Source organism: Ziziphus jujuba, chromosome 11, assembly GCF_031755915.1.
Source record: "Ziziphus jujuba cultivar Dongzao chromosome 11, ASM3175591v1".
Classification (NCBI taxonomy): domain Eukaryota; kingdom Viridiplantae; phylum Streptophyta; class Magnoliopsida; order Rosales; family Rhamnaceae; genus Ziziphus; species Ziziphus jujuba.
In genome coordinates, this window is record NC_083389.1 from 24,305,803 (window position 1) to 24,319,952 (window position 14,150).

A 14,150-nucleotide genomic window follows, 5' to 3' on the forward strand; every position below is an offset into this window, starting at 1 on the left:
CTAGTAATTCTATTTGGTTCTTTGCAAGCTAATTTCAAACTAAAACAAACTAGCAAGTAACAATCCAAATAGACCTACCAAACAGTTATGTAAATAAGGCTAAAAAAACAAATAGAATGAAAAGTAATAAGAAAAAGGCAACGATGAAAGCTCAACAAGAAATTTAGCAAGAACAAAAGAAACTAGAATGTGAGGAACAAATTGGAATGAGATTTACAAAATGGAATTAGTGAATATTCAACAAACCTTATCTTCGGTATTGATTTTGGCTTGTTTTTGGTGCTCCTCAAATCAGCTAAAAAAATTTCACTACCTAGATTCTCTTGAAATCTTAATAATTCAATACCACAAACCACAACAACAATATATATATATATATATATATATTTTTTTTGTTTTTGCGTTCAACGAAAAGAACAAGCTTTATAAAATGAAAGAAACCTCAATCGCACAAAACTTCAATGAGAATAGACCAATTCGTTGTTTTCAAGCGTTTGAAAACAAATTCGGCTTTTTTTTTTTTTTAATGATTATTCGGTTTGGTATGATTGGATGAGTGCAGAATGAAGAAGAACAAACAAACGAAAAGATGCAAAGAAGAACGCAATGACCAAACAGATGAGACAACAAAAAAAGAAAATGAAGAACAAAGAACAAAATCAGACAGCAAAGATAGATGGATCAAACCTGTAATTAGAAACTAGCTTTGGTACCAAATTGATACGAACCTAGAGTGACCTGCCTCTAAAGTCGTAACAAAGATAGAATTAGGACTGTCTAATTACGAGCTATTAATGGAAGACCTCGACCCATTACCTATATTTGAGGTAAGAACCTTGGTATAGTGAAGGCACCACAATAGGGTGTGGAATAATCTATTGATAAGTCGAATTTGAACTCCACAAGCAAAGCTTGAAAAAGTTCGATATAGTTCTTAGAGAACCAAGAGAATCACTCTTACTTTGAATAAAAATCGTAATCTCCACTTTGTTCATGACTTGTGCCTTTAAATAGGCAAAATAAATTACAAAGCTTTCCTAAATTTGCTAAAAGTAAAGGTTGAATAATAATGGACGAAAATTAGGTTTAGGAAACCTAATTTTGATACGTTTAGGAAGCCTAATGTGATTAGGTTTAGGAAACCTAATGTGGTTAGGTTTAGGAAACCTAATTTAGCTCCTAGTTTCCTAATTTGAATGGCCTTTAATTCTTTGACTAATTTAACTCTAATAAAATTAGGAAAGTAATTTAAATGCCTAATAAAAACTAAATTAGGAAAGTAAATAGGCAACATGCCAAAATCCAATCAAAACATAAATAAAAATTAATATTCTCCTAATTATAAAATTTGGCCAAGCTTAGTTGGGTGCCATGTCACCTTATGATGCCACATCACCATGTTGTAGAAGTCCATGCGTTAAACTCTCTTTCACATTGGCATCCACCATCCCAATCATATGGACCAATTTTAGTTCATCTTCACTAATGAACTTTCTTCCTTGGGTTGTAAACACCTCCTAGATTAAACCATTTAGTGCCTCTTTCAATCTCTTTGCTCGTGCTCTGGTTATAGGTCCTGTAGACATTTCAAGTGGATCTGGGCTCCATCTTGAAGGGCTCTTGGTCATGTCCTCATCAGACAAGCTCTATTGAGAATTGATTACCCCCTGTATAAATGCCCTCATGTTGTCCTTAAATCTCTTAATCTGAGCTCTTGTGATTGGCCCGGTCTTCATCCATGTCGAGTCAGCACCCCAGCTGGTTGTCGGTTGTGCGGGCTCAGATGGAATCACATCATTCCCCTCCTCTTGAAAAGGATGTATCCTCAAATCAAGATCATCATCTGCAGCAAAAGGAGTTAAATCAGCAACATTAAATGCAGCACTCATGTTATACTCACCTGGTAAATCAAGTTTGTTGGCATTCTTATTATTCGGCTCCAAAACTTGAAAAGATCCATCCACATGCGGCATAGGCTTGGACTTTTTTTGTTCGGGGAACCTCTTCTTTCTTGAGTGTAGCCAAACCAAATCTCCTGGGTCAAACACTATCACAACAAATACTAGAAATACAAGTTCATCATACTTTTTAATATTAGCAAATAATATCTCCCAAATTTTTAAATTTCGACTAAGTAAAGCTTTTAATAATGCAGATAAAGTTCTATACAAGAAAAGCATTTTTAAATTAACGTCTTTATAATTCATAACCAGCAATGGTTTCTTACCCAAGATAGCCTTATTAACATCCCCAAAACTCAAAATAAAATTTTTTACTTTTTCTTTCTTTCCTTTCTTTTCCTTTCGCTCTCTTGGCCACCACACATTTTTCCTCCCTCTTGGTTTTCTCACCATTTCTCTCGGGTTTCTCCATTCTTCTCGCCCCACTTTCGGCCTTCTCATGGTTTTTCCACTCAATTTGTGTTTTAAAATGCTGACCTTGGACAGCAAGTTCAGACTTACCTTCTTGGATGGACGGTGAAGCTGTTAGTGCCATACTAGCCTTCTCCTTAAGTGTTTCGGCCTCCCTCCTTTGTTGGATTAGTAATTGGTCTCTATATACTTCCTTTGGAGTTAATGGCTCCAGCTTGACCTTCTTGCCTTTGAATCTAAAAACAATACAATTCTCTCGACCAAAATGAGTAGCATCTTTATCAAATTGCCATGGTCTACCTAATAGAATATGTCCGGCATGCATAGGCATAACATCACACAAAACAACATCCACATATTTATCTATGTTAAATTCTACCTTGGCTTGTTTATTCACTTTTATCTCACCACTATCATTTAGCCATTGTAATCTATATGGTTCTGGATGTTTAATAGTTGTTAACCCTAATTTATCAACCACAATGTTACTAATTATATTAGTACAACTTCCACTATCAATAATCATGCTACAAATCTTACCTTGGATCTCACATCGGGTGTGGAAGATGTTCTCTCTTTGAATTTCATCCTCATCTTTGTATGCAACAAGTACTCTCCTAGAAACCAAGTTTAATTCGGTAGTCGATGCTTGCAAGGTTTCGGGTTCATCCTCCAAGTCCTCCACTTCTTGCTTGGCTTCATCCTCACTTTCTTCACTTTCCGATTCTAGCTCGCCATTGCCCTTTAACACCATGATTCTTATATTCGGACATTGGCTAGCAATGTGTCCTCGTCCCTGTCACTTAAAACACATAACATCATGAGTTCTAGAAGGCTTAGGATCGAATTTTACCTCATTCTTTGGTGCTTGGACAGATTCGGTTCTAGTCTCCTTCCTTGGCCGGTTTGAAATTTCTTCTTCGGTTTGAAATTTCTTCTCCGACTTTCGGCTTTGGCTTGCTTTCATAGATGGGATTTTTCCTCCAGCCATTTAAATTGGACCTTCTGCTATTGGAAACACCTCCAAACCATGAGCTTACACCCCTCCTCTTGAATTGATGCTCTAATTTAATAGCCACATACAACATCTCTTCCAATTCCACATATTGTTGCAATTCTAGTTGATTGGCTATTTCATGAATCAAACCACCAAGAAACCTTGCCATGGTTGCTTCTCTATCCTCATTCATGTTTAACCTCATCATGAGCATCTCCATCTCCTTGTAATAATCCTCCACGGACCTAGTTCCTTGAGATAGGTATTGAAGCCTTTGATGCAGCAACCTATGATAATGTGATGGCACGAACCGCTTCCTCATGGCTCCCTTCATTGGGAGCCATGTAGTGATCAAGTCATCACCAACACTCCTTCGGGTATTTTGCTCATTTTTTTCACCATTGGAGTGCATAATGACCAAATTCCATTGCTGCCAATTTCACCTTCTTGGCCTCCGAATAATGATGACAATCGAAAATCATCTCCATTCTCTCTTCCCATTCCAAATATGCTTCCGAATCATTTTTACCCCATGAATGGTGGGATGTTTACCTTGATGTTGCCAAGATCATCATCTTCATCCTCTCTCCTATGCCTCCTATGGCCTAGCCTCTCTTGGACAGCAAGTGTTTCATCCATTCTTTCTTCAAAATCATCTCCGACATTTTCCTCCTCAAACTCCTCTCTTGGCCGCCCATGGCCTACTCGACCTCGACCACGACCTTCATGAGCATCTATCCTCATATTTGACCCTCTTTGTGATGTTTCTATCATGTCCATCGTTTGATCTATATTGTCAAATCGGGCATTCATCCGCTGCAATTGCTCCAATATAGCCCTAATGTCTGTTTGTTCACCACTCCCTGTAGCTTGGGAATCACCTTTAAATCCTACGGACTCCTTTTCATTAATTCTCAAAGGTGGATCTCCTTTTCTCACCCTTCAATCTGCGATGTTAGTATGAATAATTCAAAAATAAAATAAATTCTCACTAGATTCACTCCCTCATGTGTTTCACTCAATACAAGAACTCGACACTCGTGTTTGCACACTAATTTTGGCTTTTAACCCTCTTTTGTGCTCACACTCTCTTGCCTTTTTCCTCTCAATGAATTATCTCAAAGTTCTAATTAAAACACTCACAAAACAGTAATTAGATCACAGTATGTTTTAATCAAAATTATCAATAAAACAGTAGTAAAAAAAAAATAGACAATACCGAAGGAATTCAACAAAACCTAGTTTTCGGCTTTTCTAGGTAAAATAAAGCAAATTAATGAGAAAACTTTAGAATTTTGAAGAACTGGACCAGATGGTAATAGATTATGAGCTCAAGAATAAAATTGTAGAAAAAGAAATTCAAATACGAACAAGAATCAAGAGAACAAAAATGTAGAAAAGTGTTGGTTGTTGTTCTTATAATTCAAATTTTGTGTCAAATCCTTTAACTAATTTTAATCCAAATAATTTAAGCACCCAAAATTCAAATATCCAACAAAATAATTCTCCAAAAACTCAAAATATCACAAATCAAATTTCCAACTCAAACAAGTTCCCAAACTCAAATTTCAACACCAAATTCAACAAACCTGAAATTTTTATTTATTTATTTTTTTTTTATTCGGCTTTACCTCTTTTTTTTTTTTTTTTTCTCACAGAACATAAACAACTGCAGTAGCAAGAATAATTACCAAAATTACAATTTCAACTCCAAAACAAACACCAAACCCGTGACCTCCCAATCAAAAATTCAAATTGTGTGATTTCTTTTTTTTTTTTTATATATATATATGTTGCCGCAAACCCTTCTCTTTTTTTTTCTTTTTTTGAATATATGAATGCAAATATTTAAGACTAAAACAGCAAAGAAAAAATCAACAAAAACCAAAATTAACAAGAACAATGATGAAAAACAACAAACAAATTAGGAAACAAAAATACGATAAAACTAGGAATCCTAATTCAACTAGGAATGAATTTTTTATTTTTTTTTAAAAGATGCAGAACGTGTATGGGATGGATGCAACCTTAACCCAATGGAAAATTGTGGAATAACACAAAAACAAATAAAGCAAATAAAGATAGATCAAACTTGAACAAAATTTGGCTCTGATAATAAATGATACGAACCTAGGACGACCTGCTCCTAAACTCGTATTACGTTAGCCCGGATCTAATTATGTTCAAGTTCTAATGGTCACCTTGACCCCTAACCAACCTGTGATCAGAAACCTTGGTATATAAGGAAGACACCACAATAGGGGATGGAAGTCCTATTGATAAATCAAACTAAAACACTCACTTTCTAATGGTGTTTTAGGTGTTCAAAAGAACTAGGAGAATTCAATCTCACAAATAATTTTTTGTATAAAATTCAAACTTGATTTCTCATTGAAAATAAGCCTTTAAATAGGCTAAGATTACAAAGCAAAAACCCTAAAAAAATTAATTCAAAATCGGACTCAAAGTGTGGAGAAAAGGAAAGTGCCTAATTTTTCCTAGTTTCCTAAACTAATTAGGATTAATTAATTCCTTTATTTTGAATTACGAATTAATTAATTTACAATTGAAATACTAAAATAATAACTTTCCTAAACTTATTTTTCCAGAAAATAAATAAATCAAAATCAAAATAAAAGACTAATTTGCTAAAACAAAAAGTAGAATCAAATTAGGAAACTAAAATGCTGGCTTTTTGACTAAGTTGACTTTGACCAATCTTTGACCAATTTGAACTCCAGATCAGCTTCAATATGCTTTGTAGGATGCCAAATAAGCTGAATATGAAGTCCCACACGTTGCCCATGCTTGGCAAAGGAAGAAAAAGCCAACTCAGTAAAATACAGTAAAGCCAGCACAAAATACAGTAAAAAACAGGCCAAATTTGAAGCTGTCCGTCCAACCCCTTTTTGAATGCCTTTGAAGCTGTCTTTACTTGATTCCATATCCTCTTAGACATATGTATTGAATCCATAAAGAGTTGGAACCATTTCATGCTGCCCGTTGTCTATATTTACACCAAAACTGCTACCTGGGTCCGTATCGGCTTCCACCACTTGGATGCTTAGAATAGGCTTTGTATCTTCAAGTATGGACAAGCTCGATTGAGAATTGATTACCCCCTGTATAAATGCTCCCATGTTGTCCTCAAATCTCTTAATTTGAATTCTTGTGATTGGCCCGGTCTTCATCCGTGTCGAGTCAGCACCCCAGCCGGTTGTCGATTGTGCGGGCTCGGGCAGAATCACATCACTACTGGATTGCCTCTGATATCAATCTCGGTGCCTAAAACAATAATAAAATATTTGCTACGCACCAAAAATCAAACTAACGACATTGGGTGCGTATCAGTGTCACAAAATAACTCTAATAACTCTAAAATTTCTAAAAGTGGACATTGAACAGTGTAATTATAGTACGTACCCTAAGTACCCGATATCCAAATTTGTTTTCACCCATAGGGAAACTTATTAAAATTAAACCTTCTATTATGTCCCATTAATAGCTAATTACACTAATCCACTTTTAATTTTGTTCAATTATTCAATTGTGTTCAAACACAGTCCAAATTTATTTAATATTAAAATAATTGATCCAAAAATGGAAAATTAATTCAAACAATGTCCAAAATTTACAAGTTTATATCAATGAAAAGCGCATGAGATAAGGAACATGATGGTGTACTCATCTTAGTCCAAAAACCTCATTGATGGCTAGAAAAGCTCCCAAAATGTTGAGTAAAGTTGATGTTGATGTATCTCTCAAACCATGAAGAATATTGGCAAAAAGAGGCTAGAAATGGATTAAGAGATCCAAAACAAGGGTAAAGGAGTGATGGCTTAGTTTGGGCTGGATGGAAAATGGCCAAAAAGCCAGAGAAAGTTGTAATGTCGACACCAACTTTGGAAGCTCAATTCAGGCGCATTGCCAGCTGATTGGCCATGAAACTTGGTGGCAAAGTCTTTAACAATGGGCTCCATCGATGGCCAACGCATGCCATGAGACAATGTTAGGAAAACTATTAAACATCCTGAACCATATAGATTATAATGGCTTAATGATAATGGTGAGATGAAAGTGAATAAACAGCCAAGATAAAATTTAGCATAGATAAATATGTGGATGTTGCTTTGTGTGATGTTGTGCCTATGCATGCCGGACATATTCTATTAGGTAGACCATGGCAATTTGATAAAGATGCTATTTATTATGGCTGAGAGAATTGTATTATTTTTAGATTTAAAGGTAAAAATGTCAAGTTAGAACCATTAACTGCCAAGGAGGTGTATAGAGATCAACTACAAATACAACAAAAGAGGGAGTCCGAAAAGCTCAAGGAGAAAGCTAGTATGGCACCTACGGCTTTACGATCCATCCAAGAGCATATGTCTAAGTTTGCTGTTCAAAGTAAGCATTCTAAGACTCAAATTGAGTGGAAAAACCAAGAGAAGGCCAAGAGTGTAGTGAGAGAGAAAGAGAAACCCAAGAGTGAGAGGGAGGTTCAAAAAGCTGAGAGTGGAGGCCAAACCCAGAGAAAGAAAGGAAAAGAAAGAAAAGAGAGGAAAAATAAAAAAAATTTATCTTGGTTTTGGGGATGTTAATAAATCCATCTTGAGTAAGAAACCATTGCTGGTCATGAATTATGAAGATGCTTATTTAAAAATACTTTTGTTGTATAGAACTTTATCTGCCTTGTTAAAAGCTTTTCTTTGTGGAAATTTAAAAATTTGGAAGAGATTATTTGCTAACTCTAAAAAGAGTAATCTTTGCTATAATGAGCATGTATTTGTAGAGTTTTTTGTGATAGTGTTCGACCCAGGAGATTTGGTTTTTTTGCACTTATGAAAGGAGAGGTTTCTAAAACAAAGAAAATCAAAGCTTATGCCGCATGTGGATGGACCTTTTCAAATTTTGGAGTGGATTAACGAGAAATCCTACAAACTTGATTTAATAGGTGAGTACCATGTTAGTGCCAATGTTGTTGATTTATCTCCTTTTTCTGCAGGTGATGATCTTGATTTGAGGACAAATCCTTTTCAAGAGGAGGGGAATAATGATAATCCATTGGAACCCACACAACCCATAACCCGCTGGGGTGCTGACCCAATACTGATAAAGACTAGGCCAATCACTAAAGCTCAAGCCAAGAGCTTTAAGGACAACCTAGAGCATTTATACGGGGAGTAGTTAATTCTCAAAAGAGCTTGTCCATACCCGAAGATATAAAGCCTGTTCTAAGCATCCAAGTGATGGAAGTCGATACAGACCCAGATAGTTGTTTTCTAGCAAATTTGGACTTCGGGCAAAGGAATAATTCCAACACTTCATGAACTCAATAAATATCATTAAGAGGACATGGAATCCAAGTAAGGCAGAATCAAAAGCATCTAAAAAGGACTTGTACAGATAGCATCTCAATTTGGTCGAAAATGTATTGTTTAGCCACTGGCTTTTACTTTTCTTCTTGTTTGACTTATTCCAATCAAAGGGAAACATGTGGGAGTCATTATTAATCATATTTGGCCTCCTAAATAGCATATGGAAGCTAATTTGGAGCCCAAAAAAGCTAGAGATTGGTCAAAGATACTTTCATAGCCAAACTAGTCAACTAGTTTTCTAATTTGATTTTACTTTTGTTTTAGGAAATTACCTTTACTTTCGTTTTTTTTTTTTTTGTTTATTTGCTGGACAAATAAGTTTAGGAAAGTTATTATTTTATTCTCTTCATTGTAAACTAATTAATTCTTAATTCAAAATAAATGAATTAATTAATCAAAATTAGATTAGAAAATGAGAGAGAAAATTCGGCCACATAAGGGCTTTAATTTTTGTTCTTATAGCCTATATGAGGGCTTGTTTTTTAGGAAGAACACACAATTAATAATATTGAGAATTTATTTTGTGAGATTGAATCTCTGTTTGTTCTTTTTAACACCTAAAACACAATTAGTGAATGAGTGTTTTAGTTTGACTTATCAATAGGTCTTCCATCACCTATTATGGCGTCTGCATTATATACCAAAGTTTCTAATCACAGGCTGGTTAAAGGTCAAGGTGACCATTAGAACTTGAACATAATTAGATCCGGGCTAATATAATATGAGTTTAGGCGCAGGTAGTCTTAGGTTCGTATCAAAATGTGTGGATGCCAACTTTGTTTTTGGTCTTCTAGCTCCCACGTAACCTCCTCTACCACATGGTTTCTCTACAAGACTTTCATTAAGGGTATGGTCATGATATGAAACTTTAGATCTCTATGATCAAGGATCTATATCGATTGCTTCTTATGAGATTAATCTTCCCTCAACTGAATCTGCTCAGTCTCTAGTAAATGCAAGGGGTCCGATCTATATTTACGAAGTATAGACAGATGAAAGCATCATTCTAAAAGTACTCCATTGGTAAAGCAAGTCGATAGGCAATGGATCCAACCTTCTCAATGATATCACATGGTCCAATGTACATTTGACTCAAATTTTCATACTTTACAAAATGTAATACTCATTTCCAAAGTGACAGCTTTAAAAACACTTTAACTTCATCCTCGAACTCAAGGTCCTTTCTTCTTACATTTGCATAACTTTTCTATCTATTTTGAGTTGCCCTCAGCCTTTCACTAATGATTTTGACTTTACATAGTAAGGACCTCTGGACTACCACTAACCAACCTCATTCCAATATATATGTTAGGTCTAAAATATTGATGATTTTATGCCTTATTTATAGCTTAATACTTGTTAGTTTATGTTAATTTATTATGGAAAATACTTAATTATGTATTTTTCTTAATCTAGGTTAAAGAGGAAGAATTTTAAGAAAATAACCATAAAGATGGATTCCTTGGGTCGAATTATGGTGGGAAGCAAGATTGAGCTCGAACGGACTAAGCATTAAAAAGATTCCAAAAAGATACCTTGAAGATTCCAAAAAAATAGACTAATTAACTATTTTTTTAGGAGGAATTAGATAAAAGGAAAGTAGTAGAGAGCAAGTAATATACAGTTTCCTTTTTACACATGAAATTCGTCCAACCCTTTTTATGGCCTAAAAAAGGTATCTTCCAAGACTCCCACATTGAAAATAAAGAGAGAAAAAGATTCCCAAGGTCCTATATATATAGCCCCCACCACATTGAAGGAAGATATACAAGTTTAGAGAGTTATTTAAGAGCTTTTAGGAGACTTAAATAGAAACAAACCAAATTTTGGGAGTTTCTAAGATTCTCTTAAGGGTTCTAGGGTTTTAAAGTTTTAGAAGATCAATTGGAGAGCTTGGAGGAGGCAGAGAGACATGGGCTTGCTTGGAGAAGAAGGCTACGACTTTGAGAGCTCTTGGAGGAGAATTTCTTCAATAGTTTTTATTCTCTTTTCCTTTCTCTTTAATTGTTAATCTTATTATTTCTAATAATTATGGATGTTGAAATTATTTTTACCATGAACTAATTTTCATAGCTAGGGCTATGATGTAGCCCTAACTATGAAGGTTTAATTATTTTAATATATGTTGAGTTTTATTTAATTAGTAATATGTTTTGTTAATAAATCATTGGTATACTTAATGCTTTCATAGGCCGGAAGGAATAAATTAGGTTATGTGAATATTATCAACTGTGAGTGGAAACTACTTTTGATTAATTTTGTGATTAAGTATGATTAACAAAATTACTAGTTAATTAAATTCACATATTTAAGTAATTAAATTGGAATAGTTAGTGGTGAAATCAAATGCCCTAGTATTCATAATTATTCAATTCTCTCTCTTACTTGAAATTGATCTAATTTTAATTGATTGCTTTTGTTTAATTTAGTTTATTTAGTTTTCAATTGCCATCTTAAATTTTAGTTCAAATATTATCAAAACCTAATTATCTTTGGTACTTAATACTTAATCCCTTGGGTACGACAACCCTATTTTTCCACTTTATTACTTGAAAACGATTCGTGCACTTGCGAGTTGATTTTACACATCAAGTTTTTGGCGTCGTTGCCGGGGATTAAGGCATTAATATTAATTCGGATTGGGTTTAGTAGTACTTTGAACATTGTTTTCTTATTTCAAATTTATATATATATATATATTTTTCTTAATTTTGGTTTTAGTGTTGCATGCTAGGGTTTTAATTCTTTGCTTGTTTGGCCAACTTGCTTTGAATTTTTAATACTTATTTTGTGGTACTTGAAACCAAAATTGTGTTTTTAATTTATTGGTGCTTAGGTTACAAGTCTAGCATACTTAGGGATTTTATTATTATTTTTTATTTGTTTGGTTGAATAAGATTAGGTTTAGCTTACTTTTAGTTGAAATTTTAGTTTTGTATAATTGTTTACTTTAAAAGCATACCTGCACAAAAGGGTTTAATTTTTTGCATTCTTTTCGTTTGGTTCATTATTTCCTAGAGTTATTTTCATTTATCTTTTAGTTAAGTGTTAGTTTGTTTTTCTTTATTGCTAATTGATTTTAATTGTTAGATTAGTTAGCAACATTAGAATTCTAATAATTTTTTTTTCTTGTTTAATTTTCTAATTTTCTTTCTAATTTATTTTCCTTGCTCTCTTTTTAGGAATTAGGTGTTGTGTATGAGTCATAGTGGTGATCAAGAGTTCAAGGAGGAAGTTGACTTAGAAAATAAACCAGCACCTAGAAAACAAGCCATAAGGGGTACTTGGGTACGTATAGACCAAGGAACTCAAGAAGGTGCAATGGCCAACCAAAGAGAAGATGATTTGCCCATATGCGAGTATGCTGCTCACAAGAAAGTTGGTGATTTGTCTTGCATAAGGAGACCACCCATTGAAGCAAACAATTTTAAAATTGAAGCATCTACTACTTCTTTGCTTAATAATGTTCAATTTTGTGGTTTGCCTCATGAAGATCCAAACATGCATATTTCTAGTTTTCTTCAATTGTGTGATATGTCTAAACAAAATGGTGTTTCTGATGATGCTTTTCGATTAAGACTTTTTCCTTGGTCTCTTAGAGACAAGGCAAAAGTGTGGTTAAATTCTTTACCTGCAGGTACTATCACACATGGGATGCTATGGAGGCAAAATTCCTAGACAAATTTTTTCCTCCATCAAAGACCGCAAAATTGAAAAGTGATATAAACAATTTTTGTCAATGGGACCAAGAGGCTTTGTATGATGCATGGGAGCGCTTCAAGGAACTATTAAGAAGATGCCCACACCATGGTTTTCCAACATGGATACAGGTACAGATTTTCTATAATGGTCTAGATTATGGTAACAAACAATTGGTAGATGCAGCTGCAGGAGGTTCTTTAATGAAGAAGAGGCAATCAGAAGCATTTGAATTAATTGAAGAGATGGCCCATAATAACTACCAATATCCAAGTGAGAGGAGACTAAATGGAAGAAGTCAAGTAAAGGCCGTGGAAGACGTTGATATTAACAACTTAGGAGCTCAACTTGCAACCCAATTCATGAAGACCTTGAACACTCAATTTGGTCAAATAGGGGTGAATTCTATCCAATCTACTAATAATTTTTTATTTTGTGATTTATGTGGTGCTCATGATCATAAGAGTGTGGATTGCCAAGTTGGAAATCCCTTTGCTTCTGATGATGTTAATTTTGTAGGGAACTTCCAAAAGCAACAAAACAATCCATATTCTAACACATATAATCCAGGATGGAGGAACCACCCAAATTTTTCATGGTCTAACAACAACCAGCAAGGGTCTAATCAAGGACAAAGTGGTGGGTTTCAAAAACAACAATTCCAATCTCCATTCTACCAAAAGCCGCAACTTGCACATCAAAATCAAAATTCTTCTCAAGCTCAAACTCAATTTTCTTCACTTGAACAATCCTTGCAAGAGTTATCTAATAATACTAATTCTTTCATGCAGAGAACTGAGCAACAATTGACAAACCATAGTCAAATGTTCAACAACCAAATGGCTGCAATCAAAAGCTTGGAGAACCAAATAGGTCAATTAGCAACTCAATTCCAAAGAAGTCAAGGAACTTTGCCAAGCCAAACGGAGAAGAACCCAAAGGAGTAGGTTCAAGCCATTACATTAAGAAGTGGAAAGCAAGTAGCCGGGCCTAAAGAAAGTGACAAAGGGATGGTAATTCTTGATGATGAAGATGAAGAGAGCCCTATAGACTCAACATCACACTTGGTCACACATGACAACTCAAAATCAAATGTGGAGCATAAGGAGGCTTATAGGAGAAAAGATGAAGGTTTAAGTGATGCCATGAAGTCTCCACCAACAAAGTACATACCACCACATGTAAGAAAGGCCGAGAGCTCACCAACTGAATCAAAGAAAGTTGAACCAGCACCTTACCTAACCAAACCTATTGACAAGCACAACGAAAATGAGGAGAAGAATCAAGCCTACAAGAAAACCCCACCTCCACCTTTCCCATCTAGGTTTAGGAATGCAAAGTTAGATAATCAATTTAAAAATTTTCTTGATGTATTTAAGCAATTGCATGTAAATATCCCTTTCATAGATGCCTTAGAACAAATGCCTTCCTATGTTAAGTTTTTGAAGGAGATATTGTCAAACAAGAGGAGGTGGGAGAATTATGAGTTAGTAGCTTTGAGTGAGGAGAGTAGTGCTAGGTTACACCATAGGATTCCACCCAAGTTAAAAGATCCAGGAAGCTTTGATATCCTATGTAACATTGGACATTATAATTTTATGGCTCTTTGTGATTTAGGTGCTAGCATTAATTTGATGCCATATAGCATTTACAGGAAGCTTGGAGTGGGAGATGTGAAGCCTACCACAGTGACTCTTCAAATGG

The 14,150-nt window shown here is 34.8% G+C and overlaps 1 non-coding gene across 1 annotated transcript; it reads right to left on the reverse strand.

Moving 5' to 3' along the window:
- Nucleotides 1-12,454: 12,454 nt before the first annotated feature.
- Nucleotides 12,455-12,561, reverse strand: LOC132800093 (small nucleolar RNA R71). The gene has a single exon (XR_009635005.1). It is a non-coding gene; the product is annotated as a small nucleolar RNA R71 (small nucleolar RNA).
- Nucleotides 12,562-14,150: the final 1,589 nt, after the last annotated feature.